The sequence below is a fragment of the Meriones unguiculatus genome, chromosome 6, assembly GCF_030254825.1.
Source record: "Meriones unguiculatus strain TT.TT164.6M chromosome 6, Bangor_MerUng_6.1, whole genome shotgun sequence".
Classification (NCBI taxonomy): Eukaryota; Metazoa; Chordata; class Mammalia; order Rodentia; family Muridae; genus Meriones; species Meriones unguiculatus.
In genome coordinates, this window is record NC_083354.1 from 32,159,736 (window position 1) to 32,177,701 (window position 17,966).

Consider the following 17,966-nt stretch of genomic DNA (forward strand, 5'->3'; position numbering starts at 1 on the left):
TCCTGCCGCGGCCGCTCCGCGCGGAGCGCTCCGCCGCGCGAGGACGAGGGGCGGGGCGCGGGCGGGCCGCGGAAAGTAGTCCCCGCCGGCCGGAGTCCCTCCGCGCGTGCGCGGATGCGAGGGGCGGGGCGTCACGACGTCCCGGCGGCCAGGACCAAAGGGACGGAGCGCGGGCCGCCGCTGCGGGCGGGGTGGAGCGCGGCCGTGGAGCGCGTGAGTTCGAGGCCCGAGCCCGGCCACTCGCGGGCGCGCCGGGCGCCACGCCCTCGAGCCGCAGTTCGACCCAGCTCCGGGTCACTTTTCGCAGGCGTGTCTCGCCCCCCTTCCTGCTGTGCCTCCTGGATCGCGACAGGAATCCTGGGGCCCACCCCTGCCGACACCTTCCTGGAGCGAGAGGTTCAGCTCCAGAGCGCGGTTCACCAGCCTGACTCCTGGAAGCCCCGTCTTACCTGAGCCAGGCCTGGGGACTTCCCAGGGACTGCAGTCGCCCTGCATTGCCTGAGAAACTGGAGTGCTGCTCATAGCACCTACGTGCAACCTCTTAAAATTTTCAAAACTGGCTGTGTATCCTTAGAGAGCATTTTTTTTTCCTGACTCATTACAATAGGCTGAAGTTGGGTCTCCTCCTGGACATGACCCCGTTTTGTCCCTCAGATTGGCGCTTGTCAAAGCTGGAGCAGCTGGTGGCTTGGCTGTCTGCAGTCTGTTACTGGGAGCTGCGTTCCTTCCCAAACAATGGCACCAGGGAAAGTTGCCCGGCGTCTTCTTCTCTCACCCCAGCTCGGTAACTGACGCAAGTAAACAATAGGCCCCACGTACAGGTAGGTACTGGCAGGGAGCTAACGCTCGGCCCAGCCTGGTTTTCATATGACTCATTCTTCTGTTTTAAAGACGGTCGCCGCAGCGCTGGGACCACCGCGGCCCACTGTCAAGGGGCTGCTCCGTGAGGGCCATTGTCCAGACCTTTCTCTGTGCTGGGATTGTCCAGACCTTTCTCTCTGCTGGGATTCCCAGAGAATGAACACGGCTGCAGGCTGGGGCTGACTGGCCTGCCGGAGCTCAGAGACGGGACTGGACAAGGTAGTTCACCACAGCAGGCCAGGTGCCGGCCGCAGCCACCAACCCCTAATCTTAATTGTCAGATGCAGAATTAAAGACTATTTATTTGGTTGACTCGATTAGGGTTCTGCTTTTAACATTAGAAAACTGAGGTCACCACTACCAGAGGCCGGCCTGACTGCCCCTTCCTCCTTCTTTCCTCCCCCCCTTCCTCCTTCCTTCCTCTCCCCTTCCTTCCTTCCTTCCTTCCTTCCTTCCTTCCTTCCTTCCTTCCTTCCTTCCTTCCTTTTCTTTCTTTCTTTCTTTTTTTTTTTTGACACTTGCTTTTACTGTGTCCCATTTTTGCTGTTTTTTAAGGGCACACTGCTAAAACCGGTTAGGAATGTCTGCACCACTGAAGGATCTAGAAGACCCCCGTGCTGTATCTCCCTTGCCAGATGTCAAAATAAAACATAACTCAGACATTTCACTTCTAGCTTAGAAGTAAAAGTCTCACCCACTATTGCTAGTTCCCAGAAATCACGTCTCGGAGAAAAGGTGGCCTTCACAACAGTGCACACGGCAACTCCGCTGGAGAAATAACCAGGTGACCAGCCTAGAAATCCGTTAGCTGGGTATTAAGATTTCTCAGGATTTCTGTTCACTTCTCCTATAAAGAAAAACTCATATTTTGTCACCAAAAAGATGATAACATCTGTGAAATTAAGGCAAATACTGTCTTTACACCAGAAAGAAACACGTCATCAAAATACCTAATAAATAAACCTGCTACTCTTGAGAGCTAATTTGGAAATAAAATAAGTAACTAATAAGCAAAGTGTCTTTATGAATTAGTTGCTAAACAATTGAGCCTCAGTAACACAATTCACAAAAACGGCACTTGCTTTCTCTCTGACACCATTTCTTCCAAGAGGCACCCTAATGGGTTTGACTAAAATAAAATAAAATAAAATAAAATAATTCATTCTGAGATATGGATTGTTTGTCCTGCAGTCCTCATGGGCAGATGAGGCTTCATGAGGCTTCAGCTACACTGAACATGAGCCTAGAGCATCCTAACACACACACACACACACACACACACACACACACTCAGCTTGTATTTGCAAGCATTGGTCCTTCTGCATTTTGGATGCTTAGCTCTGTCAAATCCATTAGTTAAACATTTACCGCACACCTAAAACAATAGCCTTCTGAGGAGAGCCGATGAGGAGAGCTGAGGAGAGCCGAGGAGAGCTTCCTTTGATGGATGCCTTCATATAAAGTAGAGCTGTAATTGTCAGTCAAGTCTATTTGACAATAGGCAGAAATGATGGAAAAACAAACTGAAATTAGGGTGTGGTCCACATTGGATTCCATCCCAGTGCCCCTGGGAAGGAAGAATCCTTTCCCAGCAGAGCTGGAGCAATATTCCATGGGCTCAGAAACAGCCAACACTGACTCTAAGACCTGTTAAAAACAATTTCTTTGTGATAACATAGAAACAGCAGGCAAAAATATCACAATCGGCTTTTCGTTCTGCATTAGACAAGTGAGCTATTTACGGATCCAGACTTTCAACTTGTGAAACACTGTGTCAGGGGTGTGTCATCTTTTTGTTAATTTCCAGTCGAACAGGCTAAGCAGTTGTAAATACCTCTTGTCAGACTACATGGCGCTTAGTCTTCCACACAGAAGCCGTCTAGAACCCACTGGGCAGATTCTGAGGAGAGCAAGCGCGCGCGTGTACAACCACGGAGCCAAGGAAGGCTCTGAGGGCGGCAGGAGGCGTCGGCCACGGAGGTGGCCCTGGCCTTGTCCCTTAGTGACACTGGCACCATCCTTCACGCTTAAAGTTGTGTGTTCCCCAGGCCTTCCTTGGTTTACCATACCAGAAGTATGTTCATGGCTACCAGACACGGTGTGGCGAGGAAGCCATGGAGACCGTGGTGACAGGCAAAGGACCTGGGGGTGTACATGTCTTAGCATTTCCCAGAACTAACGGATAGCACTGTGGTGCTAAAAAAGCATGCTTTGACATACCTACCCCCAACGCCCACACGCGTGCAAACACACACAGACACACACACACTCTCTCTCACACACACACAGCCCCTCTATTAAAAATTTCAAAATGGTTGCAGGTACTCTCATTCACAGGAAGGTTAAAGGCGTTTCCCACCGCAAGGAGGATTAGCTTACCGGAGGATTCTGGGACTGCAGATGCACACTGCGGCAAAATCCTAAATTCGTCGGAAAAAAATCATTTCTGGACTCCAGCTGCTAAAAATAATAGAATTATAGCAAATCACGAAAGAGATGAAAACAAGCCATTTTCACATCCCGAAGTGTCTGGGGCGGGGTGTGATCCCTGGCTCTTAAATGATGTCTTATAAGACAATGCAAATTTGAAAGTAGCCTTTCTTTCCCAGAGCACGCAGCGCCACGAAATCGATAATTTTTGATCTTTCGGCTGGTGGGCAACATGGTGAGCCATTGCAGGGGCTGCAGGCAGCAGACATGTTCTCGTCAGCTGACATTTTCATATTGTTTGGAATCCGTTGAGGTCTATGAAGGGGTATCACCCCAGTTTTTGTTCAGCACCAGGCTACGGGGGTGTCGCGAACCCTCAGTTTATCGACATATGCATGTCTGTTGCTTTATATATATTAAAAACAGGGCGTCTTACTGGATCTTAAACAAAAAATTATGTAAAAGGAGTGGCTGGTGTGATTATAATCCCATCATGCAGGGTCCACGGTTCCCATTTAGCGAGATTTCGCAGAGGGCAACGTCTTAAGAACATCCCTGCTGTGCTGAATGAAAAGCATGAACCAACCAAAGACAGAATTCATCTGTGTTTATATTTTACAGACAATGAGGGGACCCACTCTTTGTACTGCTTCTTTCTCCCCACCTTATTATTTCGTGGAAACTGCAGCATCTTCCCCGCCCCCCGCAAACACTCACCACCCCAGCACTGCAGTGCTCCGTCCTCCCTCTCTGGCTGGTCCTTCCTCTTCCTTCTCGCTTTCACAAATTCTGCACGCGCCATCTTTGTGTGGGGGGTGATGCTCTGCTAACTTCACCCAGCCATTCTCTCACAAATCCGTTCAGAAATAGAAAATTACAGTGCGCTTTGGGGGCTTAATTTGCCTGATTTGCTTTCAGTCTTCCCTCCCGACATTGAAACATGGAAATGACAAGGGGGGAGCCCCCCCAAAAAAGAGATGTTTCTATTCTTTCCGTAACCTGTTGTATACAGTGGTGATAAAATTATTATTAACATAATAGCAACAGCTGCAGCCTAAATAGAAGCTATGAGATAATTAATGTGCTACAACAAATTAATTTGGTGCAGGTGTTTCTGTTGTGAGCTGGGTAACCCAGGCCATATAAAGTCTAACTACAACGACCATCCCTGCCACTAAAGCAAAATGAAGAACAAAATGTCCTGTTCGACAAATGTGGCTATTATTAAAAATAAAAAAAAAAAAAGAAAATAAAACAACTTCTCCCCAACTAAACCCAATGGTTTAGACAGTGGATATAATGTTCTGTGGTGTGTGTACACACCAGTCCAGAGTGTGGCTCGCTTAGACATATGGAGGTTTTATGCTATCTCAGTTGGAAAACATATGCACCAGCTATAGGTTGTTTTTTTTTGTTTGTTTGTTTTTGTTTTTTTTAATTAAAGATAGACTGTCATATTTGAGAGCTCCAATCGTTTAACAGCAAGAATGATGTGCAGCTGAGAAGGAAATAAGCACTGAGTAGTTCCTTTTCTGAAGGAACTCTCTAAAGACCTGGTGCTCACCCACCTTGGGGGAGACACATTTTCAGGGAGCCCTCTTCGGTGACGTGGCCCTCACCTGCCAACAAGGGCAGGGTTTGGGGAGAGCTGCTGCAGCCACCCCACAGCTTATGCCAAAACCACCTTCTACCTGGGTAGCACCGGCAGGGGCCTGGAAGGTTCCAATGCCACAGCAAGTGCTGCTTTCTATTCTAAACCGTTCAGAAAAAACAAAACAAACAAACAAACAAAACCTTTGGCCATGGAGACACAGGGGGACATACTGATTGATTTTTATTTTTAATACTTGCCTAAAATAATATTTACTTAAAGATGCAGTCATTTCTGATTTTTCTCCAGTAATGCTGCAGATAGCAGGGCAACCTTAATTTTGGTTATTAAAAAGCAATGTACACACACAATCACGGTCAAAATTTGAAGGTTTTCAGTGATTAAGTTTTACCCTATTGGATGATTTTTACCATTAATTTGAAGGCTTCAGTGAAATAAACTGATTTCTTATAGGATCCATACATTTTACTATTTTGGTACATTGGCAGAAATCTTAGCTCTAAAAAACTCAAAGTTATTCCCACCACACTGTTCACGTACACACGAGGAACGCCGCTTCCAGCCGTTACTTCTTTAAAATGTGTCTTATTCCTAGTGCTCCTTCCGTGGGCAGCGCCATGGCCAGAGCCACCCAGCTCCTACACAAAGGGACTGTGTCTACCACGCTCCTTACTCTTTCCTTTGTTTGCATCAACGTCTTTTTCTTCATGGTCTCTGTTCCAATCTACTCAGATCTTGAATTTACAAATTTATGATTTATATTAGGGAATGGGAGAGAGATAAAGAAACAAAGGCTGTGATGGTTTTCTTTTTAGGAGGAGAAGGAAATAGTTCTTAGAGAGAGGTAAGAAAAGTTGACAGGTGTGAAAGAGCCCATGTTGGCTGGCTCTCCCTGTGGTTTGTGCGTTGGGCTGAGCCAGTCCAGGATGAGGGTCTGAAGCCGTGGGAGCAGTGGGATGTGAAGTCCACGTGGGGAGACACAAAAGCACTTCCACTTCCACCCACAGTAAACACTTCTCCTTGCACGGGAAACTTCCCCTCAGAGGTGGCTGCTCAGGTCGGAAATGTTTTCTAAAATGATGGTTACCGTAAGTCCGTTTGTTGCTGGGTGGCTTATTATACAGGAAAAGCAAACTAAGGGAGCTAAGATGCTTCAAGTGCAGCCTGAATGTGGCGGTCACACCACCCTGCAGCTCTCTCTGAGTATGCCTTAACATTTCTAAATGTCATTAATTTTACAGTGCGCTTAATAATTTTATATATGGAGCCCCTGCATGTATTTTTATTTGAATTGCACCAATTTCCTGTTGTCGATACTTAGACTCAACATCAATGAAGCTTTACTTATTTTAAGATAAAAACATAACTACAACTGCTGTGTTTTCATCTCTGTATCCCCCGGCTGCTCGAGTGTATGTTTTAGATTCTATCCGCTCCACTCACCCATTGTTCTAGAACCCTGAAACCATTTACTTCCTCTGTTAGGCCGATTTTCCCCATTCACAACCTGCGTGATTTGTAGCTTGATTTACTGCCATTGCTGATCTTTGCAGAGCCCCTTAGAGACTCCCACCTCGATCCTGTGTACTGGCAGATCCAAATGACCCTCCATCCATCCAGAGCCCTGTCTGTCCTTCCCGATGCGCCCAGAATGCACACATGCTCACAGTGTAAACACAATCTCCAGCCTCTAACACTACCGGCTTTTCTTGATGCATAGAACTCCTTGTGTGTATCTGTAAATACCCTGTGTCTTTTCCATCCTTGCTACTGTTTTTATTTTTATTTTTTTAAAGATTTATTTCTTCATTGTGTAGACAGTGTTCTACCTGCATGTGTGCCTACACACCAGAAGAAGGCACCATATGGGTGCTGGGAATTGAACTCAGGACCCGTGGAAGAGCAGCCAGGGCTCTTAACCTCTGAGCCATGTCTCCAGCCCACTACTATTTTTAAAAGGAAGTGAGCAGTGAGGACACATCAGGAAGGCTGAACTGCCTGAGAGTTAATTCCCCACAGGCACCACCAACCAGTGACTGGGGACGAGGTGGGCGACTGCCCCTGTTTTCTCACTGGCACAGTTCTGAGGAGCACCCACTTCTCCCTCAGTTGCACACCTGAGTTCCACAAGCCCGTGACGTAAGCCTGGCGGCTCCTATGTCTTCGCTTCCTTTCCTCTGCTGCTCGTTCCTCTGCTGGTTTTCCTTCCATCAGCTCTCACATGGACTGTGCATTGAGGTATCTGGGAGGACCCCGTGGGACAACACAACATGAAATGTTCACAGCTCCAAGGTATTCTGCTATCTGAATCTGCATTTCTCTTTTGAATAAAGCTGAGCATATTTTCTCACACCTGAATATTTTTACTGCATTCCCTTGACTACATATTTTGCCTCTTGGTCTCATCAATTCCTATAAAATCTCTGCATTTGAACATCTGGTCTATGTCTGTAATTGGATTTTTCTCCAATTTGTGGAAGTTTGTGGCTTGTTTGGTTGTTTTCTATACTTTTTTAAAAATCTCCTCTCTCTTTTTTTGGCCAGTTGGGATAGTTTATATTTGTGCACTAATTTACTATTTGTTTAGTTCATTGGTTCTGACTATTGAGCCCCAGGCCTCATGTGTTCTATGCAACTACATTCCTAGCCCAAGATTTTATTTCTATGTAGACAGATTAATGAACCTCTCTTTAATCTCATCTGCACCTCGCGTCCTACTCGGAAGCACTTACAGGGCTGGCGGGATGGCTCAGCAGGGAAAGGCCCTGCTGCCAAATCTGACAACTGAATTGGATCCCCGGCACCCACATGGTGGAAGGAGAGAACAGAGGTTTCCAGGCTGCCCTCTGACCCTCACGCACACGCTTTGCCATGTGCGTATCCACCTACCAACCAAAAAACATAACTAAAAATATTTTAAAGAATTACTTCCCTACACTCAAATAAATTAAAGAATCCACTGTTTTAGAATGATGCCATGTATATTTTTACACTTTTATATTTATTAGAAATGTATCCTATTAGAGATTCTCAAACTCACATCTGCTGTCGGAGTCTGGTCTGCGGTTTCTTCCAGAACCTCACACCACTATGAAAACTATCCTTGGATTGATCTGGGTCTGATGTCTGGTCACCCAGACCTACTTCCTGTTTCTTCTTGCAAATGACTGTGAGTCGATAAGCTTTCCTCCTTGCTTGGACTCCTCGTCCCCTGCAGCAGAGGTATCTCCTCCTCCCCCTCCTCCCCTTCCTCTTCCTCCACTGTGGGTAGAGAACCCACAGTGGCTGCTCAGTCTTGTTTTCTATATCAGGTTCATGAATCATCTCTGAGAACATACATTTTCATTTCTCCTTGTTCTTTCTGTTTCCTTCTGTGTGGGGCAACAGGTCAAATGGTGTGTCCTTTCCCCATGCCTTTGGACACTATCACTCCTAAAATAGCACTGTTCTTTTTTATATCAGATAAATACTAAGTACTAACAATAACAACAAAACTGACAGGACTCCTAATTTAAAAGTTTTTCAAAAATCTCATCACTCTGCTGTTTACATTTTAGTTCTACTTTGTCTTAGTAATGTTCACTTAAAAAAAAAGAAGAAAGAAGGATAGAAGGAGAGACGAGAAGGGAGAAGTAGGGAGGGAGGAAGAAGGATGGAGGTCAGGAAGGAAGGAAGGAGGAAAGGAGGGAGGGAGGAGGCAGGCAGGCTTAACTTTTAATTACTTTTTAAATGTTGTAAAGTACTCATGAACATGATTAACTTAGTTGTCTTCACCAAAGCAAGCTAACAAGAAGACTTAAACCAACTCGTAACTCGACTGCTGTCTTGTGGCCTGCTGAAGCATTTCCTTGGCATTTGCGGTGCTGTTTTATGCTCCTGAGCCTACTCTGCAGCTGACCTCATCCACATCATACCTGAGGGAATCATTCTTGTGCAAATGACACTTGCTGGTCTTTGGCCTTCTCCACAGAGGTGGCCTCTCCTCTCAGAAGGCATGAACGAAGCCAGCCACATTCCCTGGGCCTGGCTAGCTCTTGAGTGTGAGGCAAGGAAGGCAACCCAAGTCCTTATTCTCACAGGTGCCTGAAGCCCCATATGTGTTATATTGAGCAGCTCACTCGACACCCTGTGTCTGTCTCTGCTCACCTCAGCTGGGAAGAAACTGTGATGGTTAATACAGCCAGCTTGACAGGCTCCAGACTCACCCAAGAGACAAGCCTTTGAGCAAGTCTGTGAGGGAGTTTCCAGACTGTGTGAGTTGAGGTTCGAGAAACCACTCTGTAGTGGAAGTCCTGGTTTCTTTAAAAAACTCAGTTATGATTTGTAACCAGGTTTTTGTTTTAATCCCAAGTATGGGATACGGAACTGCTTTTAGTTTGTTCACAGCAGATAATTGTCTGGTGAGGAGTGTGGTCTTTCCCAGCTGGAGACAGTTTAACTCTGAGGACTCTGAGAGGGTATAAATATGCTTCGAGGAGATGGCCGGGAAGGAAGAAGATTGATGCTTCATTTGCTGAGTTTGCTGGTTAGCTGGCCTGCTGGATATCCTGATGACCGAGATGGAGATCGGTATTGCCCCAAAGAACCAGAGGATCCTAGCAAGACACAAGTAGCTACAAGAGCTCTGCCTTCTTTACCCTCTAGCCTTCTTTCTCTCCTACCTAGCATTGGTGTGTTGGATGGTATTAGGAGGGAAGAGGGGTGGAGAAGGAAGGTAGAGGCGTAAGGAAACCCAAATAAAGTGGATGAGAAATAGTGCCTGCAGCACTCTGAAGTGTTGACACCCCTGTTCCATGGACTGGTGTGCTCTCTAAAAGCGGGGTGGGGGTGGGGGGTTGGGCTGAGCACCAGCATCCATCTCTCTGCTTCCTGCCTGTGGATGGATGCACATGGCCTCCCACACTCTTGCAGCCGTGTCTTCCCCACCATGAGGCACCCATGAGATAAACCTTCTTTTCCTTAACTTGTTTCTGTCAGGCATGTTGTCACAGCAGTGGGGAAGTGACTCTGCCTCCCTGTGGAGCTAGCAACTGTCTCAGCTTTTTCTTGGATGAGCCTGGGAAAGGGCAGCCATGGCAAAATGCCCATGCCCTCACCCCTCTACAGGTCTCTGGTCTCTGAAACTCCCAGCCACAGCCCATCGTGTCCCAGACTACGGGGTTAGAAGGCGCCATTTTAATAAAGGTGATGATAGCAGATCTCCAGAAGGGGGACTGCAAAGTGAGTGTGGGGGTACATCTGAGGAATTAACGAGCTGCTAGCGAGCACACAGAGAGCATTTCCTGCCTAGGGTAGAGATGGTGGGATTCTGTTTCAGGACAAGGCTCAAGATAATGCCATCACAGAGCCTCCTAAGGGGGCTGATGTGACATGGGTTCATCGTACACCCTTGCTCCTACATTCCAGGAGACATGCGTTCAGGTGAGTGTTTGCTGAATGTGCCTAACTTGGAAGGGCCACAGGCTGGCGGAGACTCTTACACAGCTGAACTGTGCTCAGGGTGATCACATTTCATTGATGTATTGCCTTGAGTTTCCTGGATAAGGCTTTCTGGTTTTCTGCTTCAGTTGAGAGAATAAAGACCCCACAGTGCTTTGGTGATCCATTTCTTAAGGCATCATGTTCTCACGTCAGTGAGAAAGCCCCTCACCACCTCAGCCCTTTCCCCAGCACCTTTGATGGAGACTGGACTCAGTCACTCCACAGCCCTGCCAACTTCCTGTGTGAAGAATAGCCCGTTTCCACCTTGACTGTGGAAGTTTGGCCCTCAGCAGGGAGATCCCAGCACCACTACTTGGTATCTGGAAAGGAAATCAGGCCGCAGTCTTCCTCTGGTGTTTAACAAGGCTGCTGAGTTCCCCTCCGAGCCCAGTACTGAACCATCCTCCTGGCTCCATGGCTCAGTAAGACTTGTCATTGGCTTCCTACAGTCATGGGGTTGTTCCTGATGTCTGCCAGTCAGAAAGGATGCTCCCAGTGAGCTGGCTCATGGGAGGCCGCCCGGAAGGCTCTCTGGAAGGTTCTTGTGTGAGGAGGAAGAAGGAAGGCTCCATCTTTATCTAGTGTTTGGAATCGGGGGTTAATGCAGAAATGAAGAGAGGCTGCTGATGGATGAGGGGTTTCTCTTTGTGGGGACAGGAAGATTCTGCACTAAAACCACATTCTGAATAGGCTGACGTTCACTGAGCTGCAGGCTTCAAAATGGAGATACGTAGTAAATGAGCCCTGCCTCAAGGAGCCGAGTTCTGTTGTGAGACAGGCTCCCTCTATGTAGCCACAGCTGGCCTGGGCCTTCCTATGTAGATCCTCCTGCCTCTGCCTCCTAGTGCTGGGTTAAAGGAGTGTGCCATCACACCTGGCTCTCAGTGACGCTGTAATAAAATTATTCATCTATTTTATTGTTGCCCATCCTCTTCTCTTCAGTCACTCCGTGAACCTCCATGGCGGTGGGCCGCTCCTCTCAAGGGCAGCATGCTGTTTCCTGTGACTAAGCACAGGAATCCAAGGCCCAGGCAGAATCTGGGCAAAGTCTGTCCTGCTGGTCTCGAGAGCCTTAGTTCTTTTTGAGGCACAGTCCCACTTAGGCAAGGCTAGCCTTGAACTTGGCATATAGTCAAGGATGACATGAACTTCTGACCTACCTTCACTCCTGCCCCGAGTGCAAGGGACTGCAGCACTCGTGCAGGGAATGAGCCCAGGCACCCCATGCGAATATCTCACCACACCAGCTACAGCCCAGCCCGTCCTCACACTGTGATTCCTGTCAGTGTTGATAACTAACAGCTTCTTTTTCAAACCCTCAGTTTATTTCTATGTGGAGGTCAGAGGACACGCTGCAGGCATTGGTCCTCTGCTTCTGCCATGCAGATTCTCAGAATGAAGCTCCAGCTTGGCAGCAAGCTCCTCTGCCCTCAGCCCTCTTGCTGGCCCGAGGGTTTCCGTTTAACGCAGTAGAGGATAGAGGAAAGCTCAGAAACACTGCCCTTGTGGGCCTGCCTCTCACCCTGCTGTGCCCTGGCTGAAAGGACCCAGGCCCAGGGTCCAGGTCAGACCAGGGGTGATGCCAGAGACACCACTGCAACTCCCGCCCTGACCTTGGTGTACCTCCTAGTCCAGCTTCTGCATGCCTGTTTGCCCTTTGTCTCCAGTGTGCCAGAATCAATTCTGAACGCTTGTCCACCAGCAGGAGACTGGTCCTTACTGGGTGATGTGGGGGAGGGCTGGCCCCAACCCGGGACTCCCTGGACTCAGGTCCAGACAGCTCAGGTGTGGGTCGCACTGCAGAGGCTCCGTGGGCGGACGCCGAAGCCACTCTCTGGCCGATACGTCCTCCCTCAGCTTCCTGGCCTTCCCTGTTGTTCTTGTTTGCTCCCAGGTCGCCTTGGCAGCACCTCTTTCGTTAGTCACAGGCACGCTGGGCCAGCCTTTATCTCAGAGTCAGTTTTCAGAGAACTCCAGACCACAGTCAACAGTATGACCAATCCATGAGCTCAGTGTGGTCAGCGTGCCCAGGCACGCGCAGGGTGTGGCTGCGTGGGGCCTGCTGCAGGAGCCTGGGCAGGTAGGCAGCAGCTGAGGCCTGGTCCTCCGTATCTTGGGAGGACTCTTGGGCTGGGGCTGTGCAGGCCCAAGGAGGGTGGGGCCGGCCTGTGTCCTCCACTCAGCTCAGGTCAATGCAGAGATGTTTCCCAGTGGGTCACACATGGCTCCGGCCAGTATCCCCGAAGCTCCAGCTCCCAGCTCCTACCCAGGCTTTCCACAGCCTCTAACTCCATGGCTGAGAGCTGTGCCCGCCTCTGCAGAGCTGTGTGGTGAAGACCAAGTGTGAGGCTCTCTCCTGGCAGACAGCGGCCAGTGAATGTCTACTGTAGACAGCTTGGGCTCCCCTTTGGTCGCTGCCTCTTGGAACCTCTCAGCTCCTCTTCGGGGCGGGGGGTGGGGTGGGAGATGGCACTGCCTCACACATGGCTGCAGCAATGACAGGGAATGATGTGGAGCTGGCAACAGTGTCTAGCACAGGAAATCACCAGCGCTTAACTCCATGTCCAGTGGCCCCAGTTTGATCCCCAGGACCCGTGTGGTGGGAGGAGAAAAATCACCTCAAGCACCTTGTTGTCTGACCTCCACTCTGCTCCATGGCATTTCCACGCCACTCACCTACCTGCCCACATATGCCCACATGCGCACAAAATAAGTAAGTTTAATTAAAAAAAATAATACTAGTGACTGATTTTTTTTTTTTTTTTTTTTTTAGTTTAAGGACATTTTTATTGGTGTTGTGACTGATTTTTTTTTTTTTTTAACTTAAGGACATTTCTATTCGTGTCAGTGTCCAGCTGGAGACTTGTGCGATCAGCTAGATTTAGCACATTTGTGCTCCATGCAGTGACGCACATCCTGCCCATGTGACTTAAACAGAACTTGCCTTGGGGGTTAGGAAGGTGCTTCGTAAGGAGCGATAGCTCTGCAGAGCAGGAGAAACAGCAACGAAGCAATCTGGACACAGCCGACGGAGAGAGGCAGGGGAAAAGCAGGGACAGTTCACACTACCGCCTGCAACAAAAGCTGGGAGTGGGTGTGCAGGTAAGACTCCAGGTGCGGGCTGTTCTGCAGGGTGCGGACATGTGGCAGCAGCATCAGAACTAACACAGAAACAGCGGCTGAAATAAAAGCTCTCATTGCTCTTTTTCTGTATATATAGAATACTGTCTCACAATGACATCTTCATACATATCTAAGTGTATTTTCTTGGGGCTGGAAAGATGGCTCAGCAGTTAAGAGCAGTGGCTGCTCTTCCAGAGGACACAGGTTCAATTCCCAGCACCCACGTGGTGGCTCACAACCGTCTGGAACTCCAGTTCCAGGGGATCTGGTGGTGCCCTCTTCTGGCCTCTGCAGGTACTGCATGCATGTGTTGCACAGACATGCAACCAAAACACACATATACATGAAATAAAGTAAATCTAAACCAATTGAAATGTATTTTCTTATTACTCTCTTGTTCACTCTCCTGCATGTCTCCCCCGACTCATTTTATCTGTATATCTTTATTTTTTAAATCTAGATTCTACATATGAAAATAAAATATGATATTTGTCTTTCTGCGTCTGGCTTATTTCACTTAACATGGTGATCACTAGACTCATACAATTTCCTACAGACAACATACTTTTGTTCTCTATGAATGAGCAAACCTCCATTGTGTCTATAAATCACATTTCTCTAATCCTTGGTGGCATCTGGGCAGTACATGGCTATTGTGAGCAGCGTTACCTATCCATTCCTTCTTGACGGGCATCTAGACAGAGTATGTAATCTGGCTGTTGTGAATAGTGCAATGATAAATTCAGGCATGCCAGCATCTCTGTGGTATGTTGACTTAGAATCCTTCAGGTGTATGCCAGGAATGGTCTAAACTAACACAGGCAGTTCTCTCCTTCTCCCTCCCCTCCCATCAGACCTGCCACAGTGACTTCCACAGTGGCTGTATCAGCTGTAACATTCCCACCTTCAGGACATGGCCCCAATGCCCTCACCAGCAATGTCACTTGTTTTCTCAGTGACGGTTTGTCTTAATTCTCAACTTGATGGGGTGTAGAACCAACCTAGGAGCTATGCTCAGGGTGCCTGGGAGGGCAGATCTGGTGATTTATCTGCAAAGGAAAACCCCACCCTGAATGTGGCCAGTACCATACCATGGTCTGAATAAAAAAGGAGAAAGCCAGCTAGGTCCCAGCACTCACCTCACTGCTTCTTCACTGAAGATGCTCTGTGAGCAGCTGCCTGAGCACCTGTCACCATACAGTCCCAACATGATAGACTGTCCTGAACCGTGAGCCAAAATAACCCCTCCCTTTGGGTGCTGTTGTCATGGCAATGGGGAAATTTGCTCAATAACATAAGTGGCCATTCTGACTGGGAAGAGATGAATCTCAATATTTAAATTTGTGTTTTCCTGATACATAAATATGTTGAATACTTCACACACACTTATTGGCTGTTACAGTAAAATATCTGGATGCAGGTTGGTTATATTTGGGAGGGGAACATAGCAGACATTGTCTACCAAGCCAGTATTCTCTCCTATCTACCCCTTGAACTTGTTGAACTTGCACGGGGCAAGGCCCACCTCCCTTGAGCTATGACACAGACAAAAAGATGAAAAAGTTAATTATTGGAATCTCTGTTTAGGGTACAGAGGAAACCGACCTTGTGTCTCTTTCCCCACCTTGAACAGGGGTGTGACGTTTGGAGCCTCAGCAGCCACGTGATAACCAGAAGGGAGAGGACAAGAGGAAGCCAGTGGCCCTGAAAACCTAAAATCTGTCACTAGAGCAGCCAGTTTCTATTTGCTTAAGCTACATCAGCCTTCACTGAACTGCTCCGGGTACTCTTGGCAAAGAGTATTCCAGAGACTTGATGGAGACTTTCCTCCCCTCCCCCTTTCTGCTTGTTTGAGATTTAGCCCAGCACAAGCAGGAAACTAGTTACAAGTTGACTGCAACTATACTTCTTGCTCTGTATGCCATTGTGCTACCTTTGACCTTTCTGTTAGACAGAGACACAGTGGTGACACTTTCATGCTGTTATGGGAAAAGGGGGTACTGTGGTCTAATCAGCTCAGAAAACACACACAGTTAGCAAGGCTTCATTACCGTGGGAATCCTCACAGCCTTTAAGGGGTTGATGTGCAGGAGAGGGAGCCACACTTGTTCCCAGGCTGTTGTGACCTGGAGCTAATGTTCTCCCAGAAGACCAGAATTCCATTCCCTGCACCCATTTTGGGTAGCTCACAACCATCTGTAACTCTAGCTCCAGGGGGTCCAATGCCCTCTTCTGGCTGCTGAGGGCACTACACTCATGTGCACACACACATACACATAAAGAACAATATTTTTTAATATTCACAGTAGCACCTTTTGTATGGTCACACTTCCTACTGAGCTAAAGTACCTGAGGAGCTAGTGTGCTTTGTACAGCAGCCGCCTGTGCTGCCTTTGCCTTGTCCACTCTCCCTGTGACAGCAGAGTTCCCCACCCTCCGCTCAGATCAGTCCTCCCTTCCATAGTGACCGGCTTGGCTAGCCACAACTGAGTAGCTTTCCTCCCGAGTCTCCTGCAAGCATTTTGTAGCAATAAATCCCACGACACCTTACTCCCTCTGCAGCCAGGAGGCTGCACATTAACGATTCTAGTTTCCACTGTAAGTCAGGAGCTTCCCGGTGATACGAAAGACACCGAAAGCTCTCAGGAGGCGTCTGAAAGTGACGGCACCCACGACTTCCACATTTACTGAAGATGGTGTCAGTGGGGCAGCTGAGGTACATACAGTGCTGCTACTCCAAAGGACCACTGGATCTCCTGGTGGCCGCCCCAATTAACCCTTCCCCTGCCTACCCTTGATGCCCTTTTTAATGCTTTCCTGGGCCCATATTGACTTCACGTGCCCTGTCCCCCCAGGACTCCCAGATGGGACACACTGCGTCTGCTCTATGAGCCTTTAGGTGGAAGGTGTCTGTCTACCTGGGAGCAGCTGGAAAGGTGCTGACTACACCTCACTGCAGCTGGCAAGCGATAACCCCGTTTCTATGCAAACATATCCTGTCTATCTCATGTTACGCTAATGCTTTTTACGCCAGTTGCCACCCAATCCTAAGGAGTGTATTTCAGAATCAGGTGTTAACAAAATAATGAACAAAATCAAATGTACAGTCAGTAATTATCAGTTTCCTTTGATGAATCCACCCTAGAGTTTGCTATCACCAATCTGATGTAAAATTAAACAGAACAAAAGAGCGCCTTTGGGAGGGGTATGAAATCAGCATTTTAAAGCAACTGTTTCATCTACTTTGGGCCTTTACTGTGAATGCATTTACTCTGAGAATGGTGGAGCTCAGAGAATGACCATGGCCTGGGCGTCTGCTGGACGCTATCTGGGTTCCACAGTTTGGTGAAAGGATCCAGGTGGCCTGTTGGGAGCATGTCTTGGGCTCAGAGAGGTAGTTTGGGTCAACACGAGCAGATCCCAACTTACATCTACAGCACACGTGTGGCTTTGCCAGGGACTTGGCAGAGCTTAGAACCAGGTAAGAGTACAGAGCAGCTCTGTGTCTCCACACCCCTGCCCTGGGCCAGCTGCTGACTGGAGAAGGGCTGGCATGAACTGACGCTCTTCTGCATATTGGGTTTTGTTCCTCAGTTGAAGGGATGATAGACCAATCAGGCATTGCAACAATCTTAAGAACATGTGGCCCATGTTCTAGTTTCCTTTCTGTTGCTGTGATAAAACCCAGTCGAGGCAACGGTCTATCACCAGTGGAAGTCAGGGCAGGAAATAGGATCGTAGAACAGAAACCACTGAGGAATGCTGCTGGCATTCCATTAAGGTTCATTGGCTAGTACAATTCGGAACCACCCACCCACAAGAGGATGCTGTCCAGTGGGCAGGGCCTCCTACACCAATTGTCAATCAAGTCCTACAGACACGCCCACAGCCCAGTCTGATCTGGGCAGTCCTTCAATCCAGACTAACTTCTCAGGCAACTCTAGACTGTGTCAAGGTGACACAGTTAAATCAAATCATGACACTCCACTGTGGAAGTCAGTATGGAGGTTCCTACAAAAACTAGCAACAAAACCCTGCTAGACCACTCCTGGGTGCATACTCAGAGGACTCTTATGTCAGCATACGGCAGAAACACTCACAGTGGCATCCATAACGGCCAAGACTTGGAATCAGTTCAAATGTCCATCAAAGAATGAATGGATGAGGAGAGCATAGAATATGGAACAACAAAGCTTTGTTCATCCATAAAGAACAAAATTATGTCAGTTGGAGGAAAATGGACACAAATGAAGATCATGGCATTCAGTGAGAGAAGCCAGGCTGTGACAGTCAAGACTCTTGTTTCACCTGTGGAAGCTACGTTTTCAAGCTCAGATATGAGCACAGGATGGGAACTGTTTGGGAAGAGGACAGGGCCAATGGGAGGGGGCAGAGAGGGTAATAGAGGGGTGCAGTTGCTAGGATTCCTTCTTGGGGTGGAGACAATGTGTACTCCTCA